The following is a 14,677-nucleotide window of genomic DNA, read 5'->3' as shown; positions in this document are numbered from 1 at the left end:
GTCTAGATTTAAGCTCTAGGAGAGAGGTCTCAGTCCCACATAGTTTCCTAAAACCTGACTGGTGGGAGTGCAGGATGGTGTGCTGATTCAGATGTTCCGAGATTTGTTGGTAGGCTACCCTATCCAATATTTTTAGGTGAAAGGGGGTGTTTGAGATAGGATGGAAATTCAGGGGATTATCCCTTGATAGACCTGGCTTCTTAATGATTGGTGTTACCATAGTGTGTTTCCGATCTTTGGCTACTATACCCTCAGCCAATGAGGCATTGACAAAGGAGCAGACTGCTCCAATGATGGATGTGCATGCATCACCTCTGCAATGCGAACATTTAATTTGTTCAATGACCTTTATTAATTCCGGTTCACTTACTGGATGAAAGTTAAAAATTGGAACATCTAAGCACCTAGTAAAGTGAAATTACTAGCCCACCTGAGACCTTTCATTTCGCAAACGAACGCTGAAACCATTGCCAGAGCCATAATTGGTGCAAAGATCGACTATTGTAGCAGTCTCCTTGTTGGCCTGTGCTAAATCGATTCTAACAAACTTCAAGTAGTTCAGAACAGAGCAGTCTGAGTAACAGTTGGTTTAGCCCAGTGGGGTCATGTCTCAGCCGTTTGACATACTCTACATTGGCTGCCCACGCAAGGCCCACTCTAAATTCAGGCTGTTGACTTTAGTCTTCAAATGTAGACTTGGCATAATGCCCAAATAATTGCAAGACCAAATCCATGATAAATTCAATGGTAGGACATTAGGATAAGTAACCAGAGCTTGTTAGCACTCCCACGTTGTAAACTCAAGAAGGTCGGAATGGGGCTTTCTTTATTGCTGCACCTAAACTCTGGAACTCACTTCCTCGTACCCTCAGACAGCATTTCTCTATCAAGACGTTCAAGAAGAACCTCAAGACCTGGCTCTTCTACTGACCTCTGACATTTATACCATTCTTTTATCTGCCTCCTTCCTCTACTTCCTGATGATCCTGACCCTATCTGTTTATTGTTATTGTTCGTCTTGTATGCGCCCTCATGCCCCAGGGCTCATAGCTGCACAATATAAATTGATTAAAGTACAGTAAATAATGAAGTCCAAGTAACAATCGCGAACAGTATATCCCAACACGACACATCATACTGAGAAATAACCCTGACGGTAACTTGTTGAATCATAAAAAAAACGTTGAACTTAATGTCCAAAATCATTAAATACTGTGTTTGGTATTCCATGGAACAAAAGAACACATGTTCTGTGGTGAATTATTCTCCCTCTCCCTTTCTATCCTGGTTTACCCCTATCCCTATACCAACCTATCCACCCCTTATCCCCCAGAATGTGATTTCGCTCTGTAGTCAAGTTGAAATAACGGGGCTGATCCACATAAAGAGGGGATTTGGGTTCATGCATTTCTTTTGGTAATATGGCCCTAACACACTGATAACACTACACCTGGTGATTCATTCTTGTATGAAATATATATCATATTACAGTGACATTGTAACCATGTTTTTCTTAGTGTACTGAGGGACAATTCTATCTGATGCCACTTCCTGTAGTGTCAAGGGGTGAAAGGTTGTGTGCCATCACTTCCTGTGATGTCATTTTGGGACAGGGTAAAATGCCATTACACCAATTCTTGTGATGTCACTTGGGGTGGGGTCAAATGACATCACTTCATGTGTCATCAGGGAGATCAAGGGATGTGTGATGTCACTTTTGCCACACCAGGCAAGTTGGTTAAGAATCATTATGCTATGGGATAATGACCCCTCCTGAGGTCTATACGGCATTAATACTAGAAAAACATGTTTCATGGTGAACTAGTGAGTAAAGATAATTGACAAGCTGTGTTAGTAAATTAAATATTTTTATTATGTATTAATTAAGCATTTCAACTGAAAACGTGCCTATATGAGAGCAGATTTAACATGAGAATGCATTAAGAAAGCCAGTCCGATAGCACGGCGAGTAGAGCGCTCACTTTGACATCCGTGCAGAGCCTGCTGATGTAGGTTCGAATCCCGGCAGCAGCCAAACTCAGCCTTTCATCCTTCCGAGGTCAAAAATTGAGCACCAAACACTGTGGGTAGTAATACGCAGCGCTCAGATACCTGAGGTCTCGTAGCGCTATATAAATACAAAATTATTATTCAAATTATTATTATTAAGTGTCATGTTAAAGATTTCTCTATAAGAAAGTGAAAACATTTTCTCATGTTTTAGGTTTCTCTTTGTTGTGTTAAATAGGAGCCATTTGTGGTACAAAATGAGGCTTATTATCTGTGCAGGCTATGGCTTAGGATTACAAGAGTTTTTAACAAAATTGATAAAGTAATGTCTAGTGATATTTAGCTATTTTGTTTTTTTAATGTTTTATCTGTTACCTTTTGTTTACAATTTTAAACAATGAGGACTAACGTAAAATCAATAATGTGTGCCTTGATGGTTTTAACAGTCAAATAAAGTTTGTTTTGACTGATTGATGAACAGTCTGATTGGTTGAGGGGGATGTCAATAACAATATAAATATCTGTGTCTGTTTTGTGATTCAATCCGTCCACGCTCCCAACACAGGCACACAGACGAACGCCACAATTAGGGCATGTTTTGGAGTCCTGCTGAATTATACAATTAAGTCTACCTCGCGGCTATCTAGGTTTAGGTGTCCACTGTGATCATGACCCAAGGGGCATTACAGGTCCCTGGACCACCCCCTATCTCTACGCTTGTGGTTTTAATTACGTCTCACAGCACCATCTGAACATCCTGACAACATAGTCTGCCCTGTCCTGACGAACGCCCTAGGAAGAAATTGGCCCACCCAGCCCCCATATAGGGCGGAAACACCTGGTGTAGACAAATGTTCCCTTCAAACACAGTGTCACAAATGTTTACTGTCTTGCACTAATATATGTACTGTATACTTGTTCCACTTGCTCATGTGATATGACCCCTGTCGTTCCTCCTATGTATCGACAGTAGAAACTGTATTATGTTTACTGTATAGACCTATGTGCAAGAAATTTTACTTGCCCTTGTTTTATTGTGCAAATTTTGATTGCATGATTTTGTAATCAATGATGTTCAGCACTATACCTAAACCACTAAGCAAGTAAATGCTAAAAACTATAAAAACAAGTTTTTTTGAAATGTAGGTGTGTTTTTTGTATCTCTGTGTGAACTTTGAATGAACAGTAAGGGGTCATGCTTTTCACTTTGACCCTTTTTGTATCTTATGACTGCAAACAGGAAATTACAATTGATGACGTTGCTGCTTTTCGTAAAGCCAAGCAGCCGGTTACTGCCCAACGTCAGAGCGATGTTTAGCATAGACAGAACAGCGCCATGTCCAGGACCCTGCAGCAGCGTCAGCTAATGAAAGAATGTAGCGGTTAGTGGACGGCCACTCGGAGGCCGTTAAAGATAATTGGTTTGTGTCTGTTTTGTTTGTCCATGTTTTTGTTTCTCGTCTAAATATCTATATTCCGATCATTTTATGCATATGCCTTATTTTAGTGTTCCTTTGAATATCCCGTTTCATGCTCAATTGTCTTTTTACACATTTGTTAATGATATCTATTGGTATATTGCTATACATTACTATTCCTCAATAAAATTCTTTCAAACAAAAAAACCCAAAAAAAACCAAAATTACAACATTCTGCATATGGTTCAGCTATCCGTGTGCAACAATGCCAGTGGTTCCGTCAACGTCTGGGAGCGGGTGCCGTTCCGCCCACCTTGTCAGACCTGGCAGGATGGAGAGCATCCGGCTCGCAAACTTGTACTCTGCCAGTCCGGTAACAATGGTGCCGGTGAGCCTACCGGCATCGTTGTTACCGAACCGGCTGGGTCGTAATGAGGCCCAGTGTCTTCCTGCAGTGGCCAATTACCAGTAGATTGCAAACGTATTTGGATGCATAGAGGTCTGGTGGTGTCTGTTAGAGATTAAGCAACCATGACTTGTTTCACTTTGACGACTGCCAGTTGCATTTCTATCATCCTCGAAGGGACAAACCAATCCATGTCCTTCATAAGCTGTAGCGAATGCTCTTAATATTGCATGAGATCTTCTCCCTCTGTGCTTGCCCTAATCTAACTGTATTGCCTCATAACCGTCTTTAACGCTCGTGTTTGTGATATTGCTCAGAAGTTTCCTTCCCATCTTTTTTATCTTGTTGGTGCATTGGAGACTGAGCATGTGCACAGACATTACCCATAAACCCAGCTAAAATGCTGCCTATTAAAAAGAAACATTTCCGGAATGCCTCTAGAGAATACATCTTCACATCGTCAAGGCTGTCCAGTATGTATGCTTCAGTGCTGCAAACATTTTTGTGTTAGCTTAGGATGAGTTGTGAAAACTAAAATGAGCACCAAGCCCAGTGTATGTACTAAGTCATTCAAGCATGCAAACCTTTTATCATAAACACATTTGCCAGACATAAAGATATATAGCCATTCCTATGGCCTCAAATATCTCTGATATAATGCAAAATAGGCCGCAACCCTTACTGATGCTATTTGGCTCCTCCCATTTTCTCATAGGGGTATTCCAAAAGAGTCTAATAGTGGTGTACCAGGCTGCAGAGCTATTCAAGGTGTTGCACATATCCCGGTAAAAGGTGAAGGGTTCTCATGGAATTATAATTTCATTACCATATATAGTAAAAGATGGTGCACAAATCCACTCTTCCCTAACATGTTTTTGAGGGAAATAACAAAGACCGGAGACAGTGCATATAACTATTAAATACCTTAGTCAAATTAGTTTAATTGAAACAAATCCAGCCAATGATTACATGGAACATTGCATAAAATCTCACGCATGGTCATTCAAGTCGCATTTCTCGTCATTGGAATCGACAGGCATAACACTGTCATGCTAGCAGTGCTTGGTCTTCCAATATTGGAATGGTCACACAACCTACATCATGCCACAAATCATATCAAATCCTTCAACACAATCATCAATAAAACTCTACGCAGTACACCAGCAAGGGAGCCTTCTGTTATTCAGAAATGTGCATGCAACATTCTTGCTAAGCTTGTTCTCATCCTGCAAAGCACTTTTACCACTTACTGAGAAGCCAATTCCGTTCACATGGCAGTGTCTGCATCACATTGGTAGTGCAAGTATTGAGTAGTCATGTGCAGAACTCAGAACATTTCTGATGCAATGAGTGATGAGGAACAGGTCATCTGGAAGTCAAATAACTAATGAAATTTCCGATTGTGGAACACCTTTTCTCGCATATGATGTCAAACAAGTCAAATGTGTGTGCAATCTGTTGCCCAAACAACATTTGAAAACCCACCAATGGCAAAAAAAAAACAAAAAAACAAAAAAACATTTTCTACCTGAACAAAAGAAATGCATTGTGGAATTCGTCTTATCATTGCCACAAAAACCTGTAAGATGGTTCGACAGCTTAAGTGCTTGTAAAATGGCTCAACAGGTTAAGTGCTTGTTGCTGTCATCTGTATTTGATCTGCAGAATCTGCAGATCGCATTTGCAAATCCTGGCAAGTTAGACTCAGCATTTCGTCCTTCCAAAGTTGATAAAGTGAGTACCAATTTCTATTGGGTAGTGATAAATAAAAAAATAATAATGTATGTAAATATGTCCGATGTAAAGCGCTTTGGATAAAGGCATTATAGCACTATATAAATAACAAATCATTACATTATTATTGTTGATGCACTTTTCTGAAAAGTGTTTGAGATAAACTAGCTAACATTGAAGCAACCTAAATTCCAAATAGACAGCTATTTCAGAAGTGGTGATTGAGCTAATCTGATGTTGCTTTTGGATTCACCCTCGAATTCTGCCAGCTCAGCAATATTCAAGTAGTAGCTTCATCAACGCTCTATACTTTGGGTATTTGTTGTTCTAGCCTTGAAAACAACAGGTTAACTATGACCTTATAAATATGTCCCTTACACAGTGTACTTTGCACCGGGTTCAAAAGTGCAGGGAGTGGGCAATGACCAATCTCAGAGGAATTAGGAGACACGTGACAGCCAACTAGCCCGTTTTACATGGAGTTATCAGCATCAGAAACAGCCCTTCTGTTTGGAGAGACAGGTACCACTGAAAACACCAACATCAATGACACCTGATGATACATCCATAGAGAGTTTGTGATGAACTTTGAGGAATGTGACACATCAGAACACTGCCAGGGCTGTTGACATAACCGAAAACATCCTCAACAATGACACACTTGTAACACATCAAAAATAGTAAATGACAATGAATGTGGAGGAGTCATGGCTTCCAACAGGACAAAGGCAGATTTGATGAAATAGGACAACATCAAAATCATCAAGAAACAACAGAGGTCTGGAGCCTCTGGGACTCGAGATGTTTTGGACTATGAAGTACATGTAAGGCTCTTTACATGGTGTCAGTTTCTGTGCCAGCGAATGCCACATTTCCCATGGAGAATGAACCTTTCATTTTTCTGTGGCAGATACAAGTTAAATGTTGCTGTTATCTCTCTGCCAACACAGTGCTGTGCTTGTTCCAAGTTACAATGTGCCTGGTGTCAACAGCAGAAATACCTGAATTATATAATAGGTCATTTATAACGTGCTTAATACCCAGAGGTTTCTAAGAGCGGACCCGGGGATCGAACCTGTGTTGCTCTGCATCATCTTGTTTCCAAGGCGAGCGCATTGCCCCTGAGATATCCTGCCGAGACTTTTGATTTGCTGCGTACATTTAGCAATATTGAGGCAGGCTTCTTATTCACCAGTCGGCCTACAAATAAGAACAGGTACTTCGCAGCAAGGCCTAACCTGGCCTTTCAGTTATATCTGTTGGGACTGTGATTAAACCCCACAGCAGACCAGCGTAAGAGTGCTGATAATGTCAGAAGAGTTCAGCAACAAAATAAGTGCGGGTTTCCAGTAATTTAGACCCAAACCTCTGATTAAATTTATTAGGTACAATCCAGACAGGTCTATTTACAGGGGACAAAAAAAAGCATACAATGTGCAAGGGTTTCTGCATTTCCACAGAGACAGAGGAAGTCATTCTCATATTTTATACCCAAGTAGTTACAAGTTACAAAAGTGAGGCGTGATAAAAGTTATTAAGGTCAGGTACATGGCCATCCCGGTGCAATGCGAGAGAGGAAAATAGTGCCTAACAGAAGGTCTACCAAGATTTGAATCCTCCCTCACATTATTCAAGAATTGAAGAAGTCTACTTTTTAGCTCTTTTGCAGAAATGTCAATGGAACTGGAGGGATGTATGAAGCCCTCCCCCAGGCCAGTGTTTTTAATATAAAATAGACATTTGATTTTGTGGAGATTACCATGGGACATAAAATAGGTAATAACATATTTAGTTGAATTATCCTCATGATTTCACCACAAGGAGACCCAAAATTACACTGGTTTAAGCCGCAGATTATCCATGATATGAACAAGGCCTGTTTCCGAGTGTGCGTTATAAGCGGCCATTGTCGGGAGTTCTCCCAAAGCGTTTCACAGAAAAGAATATTCCTCTACTTGAAGACTGGCTAAATTACCCACACCCCAGAGCTCACCTCCATAGATACCCATTACCACACTCTTGCTCCTGTATATGGTTAGCATGCGACTGATGGAAAATTGTTTTATAGTCTTGACGAATCTGAAAATGCAACCCGTGGCCTGTTTCATTTTCCGCCTTTACACCAGTGGGATTCGCCTTCCCATTTAGCCGATAGTCAAATGCTATGCTTAGGTACTCAAAACTTTTTCTGAACTTCAATTTCTGGACATCCAAAAAGGTAGTAGGGTCATGAGAGTGATTAGCTGAAAAGCACATTACACAGTAGGTGTTTGCATTTACCTAAAGTCCCCTGTCTTTCATAGATTGCATGTAACCCTCAACGAGAATTTGTAAAAACCAGGGATGTCAAGCTAACAAAGCCGCAACGTCGCCATAACCAAGGCATGTGAACCTCCTAACCTCACACCGTGGAACATCCACAGTTACATTTTCTAATAAGATTGTTAATATAAAGGTTAAAAAGGAGGGGTACACAAAAACACCCACACTGAACCCCCTGATCCACTCTTACATCTCCACTCATTTCACCTTTAGTGCCACAATGAAAGCAGATCATAGACTCATATTGAAGGGACTCCAGTACTTGATGGAGTGATCTTATAACTCCCAACTCATTTAGAGTACTCCACAGCAGGCCCCTGTCCACATGGTCGAATGATGAGCTGAGATCCATTAAGGCCACGTAGACAGGGGTTCAAGAAAAACCTATGTGGACAGTATCAAATCCAAATGTATACATTGATTGGTGGTGCTAATCCCAGATCAAAAAGCAAGCTGTGTGTCTGACAGATTATTATTTTCCAGCACCTTCTTCCAGTCTTCTCATTCGAATGTTTAAAAAAAGGTAGCTGGCGCTCCTCTCCAGAAAGAACATGGCATGATAACCTGTTCTGAGATGAGAGTTTGCAGCACACGCTTTTTGCTCACTGTGCCTTTCACAGATGGGAAAATAATTTGCATATCAGCCTTTGTCTCGCCCACATGGGCAGTCCAGCACCAAAATGCTATGGCAATTCCTCTCTGAACAAGAGTACCAACGGCAACCCCATACATGTGTTTCAGCCTTGTTGGGCCTCATCAGCGCGGTGAAGCTTTGTCTCTCTGAGCACAGTGAGCAGGGAGTCCACATCTGGTTGCCCCCAGGTAACTCAGGGTGACCAACCCCAAGTTCCTTGCAAATATTTCAAAAAAGGTAGCAGGCACTCCAATCCAGAAAGAACATGGCATGATAACCTATTCTGAGATGAGAGTTTGCAGCACACACTTTTTGCTCACTGTACCTTTCACAGATGGGAAATATCCCATATAAAGCAACCTCATACACGTGTATGGAGTTGCTGGTGGTACTCTTGGTCAGAGTGGAATTGCCATAGCATTTCGGTGCTGGACTGCCCATGTGGGCGAGACAGAGGCTGATATGCAAATTGTTATTTTGCATCTGTGAAAGTTACAGTGAGCAAAAAGCGTGTGCTGCAAACTCTTTTTTGAAATATTCTCATTAGAATGGAAATATTTTTGAGGTACCGTCCAGAAGAGTAACCATATGAGGTTTTCAGTGATATTAAGCCCTTCTTGTGAATGGGTACAATAGTACAGACTTTCCAAGTAGCAGGATAGTGTTTGTATGTAGAAGAGCATTAAAAAACTGTGTAAGGAACAGTGAAAAATGTCATTTGGGATGCCATCAGACCCAAGCGCTTTATTGAGTTTCTGCCATGCAATGGCCAGTTCCACCTCCTTCAAAGAGAAGGGGTGCAATTGTGTGTCCTCGGGAGTAATCATTAGCTTAGAGGCTTTTGAACCAGACTCCTTCCATGCACTACACAGATTACTAAAATACTCCATCCAATCTTGTTCATTAACAAATATTTCAGGGACCAAAGTACCGCCAAGGTCTTCACTAGAACGATTGTCAACAATAATTCTCCAGAAATTCTTGTTGTCACTAGAAATAGCAGCTGAACATAGTGCTTCCCATAACCTTGGGTAATTTTTCTCTTTCTTCTTTCAAGTTCCCTTTTGTACTCTCTGCGTGATGGCAATATCTGGCTCCTTAGCCTTGAGCATCCCAGAAGAGCATTTTTCTTTTCTTTGCAGCTGTTGGATAGCCAGGAATTGGTTTGCGCTATAGACTTGGACACATCATTCATAGTGATAAAGACCTCCCAGCATTCTATAATAACAGTCAAAATCCCCAACAATTTAGTTTAGGCATGTTGATAAAGCATCTATATTCAAGGCCACCATGTACCCCAGGAGGTCAGACTCCCTGTCCACCCGCCAGCGCCGTACCCTCCTAGCTTTTCCCATACCCAGAGGTAAGGGTTATTTATGACCATGGGTACCATTGGCCCTCCAATTCCAAGATAGAGATAATGGACAATCTTGCTAGATCAAGAGTCAAGGATTTCAAAGTCATTAATGCAGCCCCAAAATTTCATCAGGACCATGATGCAATCAATAATGATGTGGAACTGCCCGGTAGTAAAAGTACGGTTGTCAGCGGACGGCAAGTCAAACCTGACGTTAATGGGGCTCTGTGTCCTGTTTCCAGCAATAGGTCCCAAAGGAAGAGTGCACTATTTTTGGTCCCACATCCTGATCAATCACAAGGTCCTCACCGGAGCCCAGTATAAGGTTGAAGTCCCTGCTAATGATCAGTGGAAAGCTGGGGTCATTATGTCCATAATCTCTGTGGATTAGACCCTTCAAGACGTTTACAAGACCAAGGGACCTTACACCATTCTTATTGTAGAGGGAGGTATATGAGGCAAGCAGTTTATACCCCTAGTTTTGGCAATTATAAAGTGTAAATTCTCATTTATGTCCAGGACATCTTTGATTTCCCTGCCAGTGAAGTGGCAACGTATATACCCAGCCCTTCAGAAGGTCTTCCCATATTTGTCCTTCTTATAGCTGGGAGGTGGAACATGGAGAAAACCTGGATGTTAATAGGCTTCAAAGCACAGGTTATTTGCAACATTAGCATCTGATATCTTTCAATAAGCTTGAATAATGAGCCATCCTAGACTTTGTTATTGAATGCCTGCAACATTTCAAACCATCATATTTAATACCTCGTCACATCATGACCATCCTTTCCTTCATTAAGAAACCAACAAAGTCTGGCTGCAGGAGAGGACTTGACCTGGAGCCAAAGTCGAAAGTCAATCCACTTGATCGAATCCACTCAAGCAATCAAATCTATTAGAGACGGGAAGATGTCCATGTGTGTCAGACTCAGCTAAGATGCCACTACATGAAGATATAGATTGATTCGTAGTATTCAGAGGGCGGTTAAATAGGGAGCAACCCTCATTAATTCTTCGATCCACATTGGGTTTATAGAAGAAATCTAGAGGAGGAAAAACAACACAGACCTAATCAGAAATTCAGAGGTTCCCCCCCCTTAGCAGATCCGAGACCATAGCTGGGTGATTGAGTAATGTAGTCACCATGGATTGTCTTTGTGCTACAGGCCACCCAAGATTAACGCTTCGCCATCAGGAAGTCATGGTCGATAGTTAAACAAGTACCACAGATGTTTTTAGCAAAATGGGAAATAGTATTTTCCTCGGCAGCTGATTTTAGCCTGGAAACATTGGTCAGCATCACCAAAAGCAGTGCTGCTTGGCTTATTAGAGTTGTTGATGGTTTGGCTCTTGAGTTGGCGCCAGAGACTCGCGGCAACTAACATCAAGGGAGCCTCCTTCCTTGCATCAACATTGCTAGTGGTCAGATCTATGATATCCCTTGCAGTATTGGTTAAGTGGCTGGGTGTAAGTAGTCTGCAATGGAAGATTACCTGAAGTCTGCTGTTCATTTCCTTTTGGAAAGCGGAGCCTTGTTGCAGCACACCTTGCTTTCTCTACAAAAAGCCATGTGCTGCGCGGAGCATGGCGCGGTGAAGTGGCACGTGGTAAGTCATCTGCGGTGGTCTGCAGTTTGTCAGCAGTCTTTGGTCCCTACAAGGAAGAGAAAACAAGCTGTTTTGTACTATCGTCGCATGCATTTGAACCAGTGTTCATAATTAACTTTGAGCGTCTACTTAACACTGAAAAGCACTGCTTCAGAAATAAAACGCACGTTTTGTCTGCATATTAATAGCTTCGTGATTCATAAGCCTGATGCCGGCTGTGCCTAAGAAATACCAGCTCTGTGGTGCTGTCTGAGCTGCCTGTAACCGCGCATTGCCCTGCAACGGCTCCAGCAAAAGGAATAATAACAGGAAACTGCATACAAACGCTGCGCCGCTAAGTGTCCTAGAGTCCTCGGGGAGAAACGAGAGGTGACTGTTGCAGGCCAAGAAAAAATAAAAAGATTTTCTTTTCTTTTTTTTCACGTAATTTTTTTTTTAACCCAGATCTATACATCTTAATCCCTCTATAGATCTGAGGACTAATACAGATACGATTATGGCCGAAATGGAAGGTGCATTTGCAACATCGGACTTGAAACCAATGAACAAAAACTCGCATAACCTGTGTCTCAACTTGCAATGTTCTCCTTTTGTGAGATCTCTGACCCAGGGACGTCATTTCACCAAAATGCCAGGGGCAGCGGAAGTGATGACATTACAGGAAGTGATGTCATTTGACCCCACCTCAAAGTGACATCACGGGAAGCGATGGAACACGATCTTTCACCCCTTGACAAAACAGGAAGGGACATCACATACTGTTCCTAAGAACACTACGGAAAATATGGTTGTGATATCACTATAATGTTAGATACATTTCATACAAGAATGGATCCCCATATGTATTGTTACTATCAGTCTGTATAGGACCATATTACCAAATCACTGTGAATGCAAGCCGACGTCCAAGGCCAAATGATAATATGTTATTATATAGTACTTAAGCTTAAGTGCTTTATATATATCAAATATGCATACACTATCACCCAACCTGTGTTGGTACTCATTTATTGACCTCAGAAGGGTGAAAGGCTGAGTTGAGGTGTTTAAGAACAGGCTAAATCAGTGACTCACCACCTGAAGTGTGCCTGGAAATAAACCTTTATGAGTCTAGCAATTATTGGATAGAATTCCAGAAAGACAAATTATGCGTTATTCCTATTCGTTCTTATTTAGCGTCACTGCTCAAAGTGATACACTTGTGGAACCCGTTTTTTTTTGTTGAGGGGCCTGAACAAGAAAGTCAGGCACTCCAAAAATGAAGAGTCACATGACTCTGGCCACAGCCCAGGATCTTACTTTTTTTTTTTTTTAAAGTAAAACCTAAATAAAAGTGTTTTTAATTTTTTTTTTTTTTAGGGGTAGCAAGGAAGACCACAGGGGTAGCAAGGGAGATCTCAGGGGTCGCAAATGTGACCCCTGTTGACCCCCAAATGATGTCCCTGCTCTGACCATCTGTCCTTTCTGCGTATCCTGAAGACTTTTGTGTTCACAGGCTGAGCCTGGCTGTGTTTCTCCGCTCACTGTACAGTTCCTACCTCCTCAGCACCATGAAGCTTTTGTTGGTGAAGGCTGCACTTTAGAAATGTAGCTAACATAACATAACAATGTGAGACGTTAAGACTACACGAGCTGTGCAGGCCGAGTCGGCCGCTGGCAATGCTGAAAATGATGAGAAAATTACTTTATGTCCCTCCATCAATTTTTCTAAGTCAAGGGACCTTGTGAAAATGCTTCTTCACCTGAACACAATTCATCTTTCTCCTCCTCCGATTCGTCGGATGCGTATGACCATCCTAATCCTAAAAGCCTTGTTTACTCTTTGTGACACTTTCAGGCTGATTCATGGATCTAATGTGCGCAAGCGTGCGAAAACGTGCAGTGAAAGAGCGAAAATCGCAGTGCAAGTGCGAAAATCGCAGGGAAACCAGCACACTTCGATTCATGGAAGTCCGTGCGTGAGAAAAATATTGGATGTGCGCTGAAAAAGTGCGCGGTGCACGCTGGCGCACAGGTCATCGAACGCTGTGCGATAAGGCAACAGCGAATTCGCACATAGCGCGGCGCACATAACAAAAGTAGACGTAACACGGGGCATTACACGCAGAATGGGGAACAACTCGTGAAAATGTGGGCGTCACGGGGGAAGTACAGGAGGCAAGTGCGCGGAACGCCCACACACTCGCCTACAACACGTATTCATGGAATGGAATAGGGAAAAACAGCGCATGGCCAAAGACGCGCACAGGCCCATACATGTCCGCCACACGAAAGCAGGCGGTAGTGTCCCAGCGCAGGCAAAAAATGTGCGCCAAAGTACTACACGCGCGCAAAGTTACACACTTGATCGGGCCTGGGGGAGCGTGTGCGTGTTTTTCAGAGGTGTGCGAGAAGTTCCACACGCGATCGGGCCTGGGGGAGCGTGTGCATGTATTTCAGGGGTGCGCGCGAAGTTCTACATGCGAATGGCCAGGGTGGTTGTATTTCAGGGGTGTGCGAGAAGTTTCACACGCGATTGGCCTGGGCGCGTGTATTTCAGAGGTAGTTTCACATGCGATCGGGCCTGGGGGAGCGTGTGCGTGTATTTCAGAGGTGCGCGAGAAGTTTCAGACGCGATCGGGCCTTGGGGAGCGTATGCGTGTATTTCAGGGGTGCGCGGGAAGTTCCAACGCGATCGGGCCTGGGGGAGCGGGGTACGTGTATTTCATGAGCCCGCGGGTGGTTTTAAACGCGATCGGGCCTGGGGGAGCGGGGTATGTGTATTTCAGGGGCTCGCGGGTGGTTTCACACGCGATCGGGCCTGGGGGAGCGTGTGCGTGTATTTCGGGGGTGCGCGGGAAGTTTCACACGCGCGTAGCCAACACCCACCCGCTGTGAAGTAATAGCGTGTGAACCCCAACGCCTGGAAAACACACGCACCGCACCCCTCGGAAAGCACATACAGAGCAATGGAAATCCACATGGGATCTCCAAGCCCTGCCAGGGCAACGCCCGTGCGCGAGACGTCACAGACGCGCTTATGCGCTAAGGGCCTTTGGTCCAATGAAATCGCGTATGCGTGCAGACGCGCTTACGCGCTAAGGGCCTTTCCTCGAATTACACGCTGACGTGCAGAATTTTCACGTGCCAAATCACTCCGTATCAAGCTGGCCACACGTAAGCACACGGAAGACCACGCTCCTGCCCAGA

Source organism: Ambystoma mexicanum, chromosome 3q (genome assembly GCF_040938575.1).
Source record: "Ambystoma mexicanum isolate Mex_15411 chromosome 3q, UKY_AmexF1_1, whole genome shotgun sequence".
Taxonomy (NCBI): domain Eukaryota; kingdom Metazoa; phylum Chordata; class Amphibia; order Caudata; family Ambystomatidae; genus Ambystoma; species Ambystoma mexicanum.
This window is presented reverse-complemented; position numbering follows the sequence as displayed.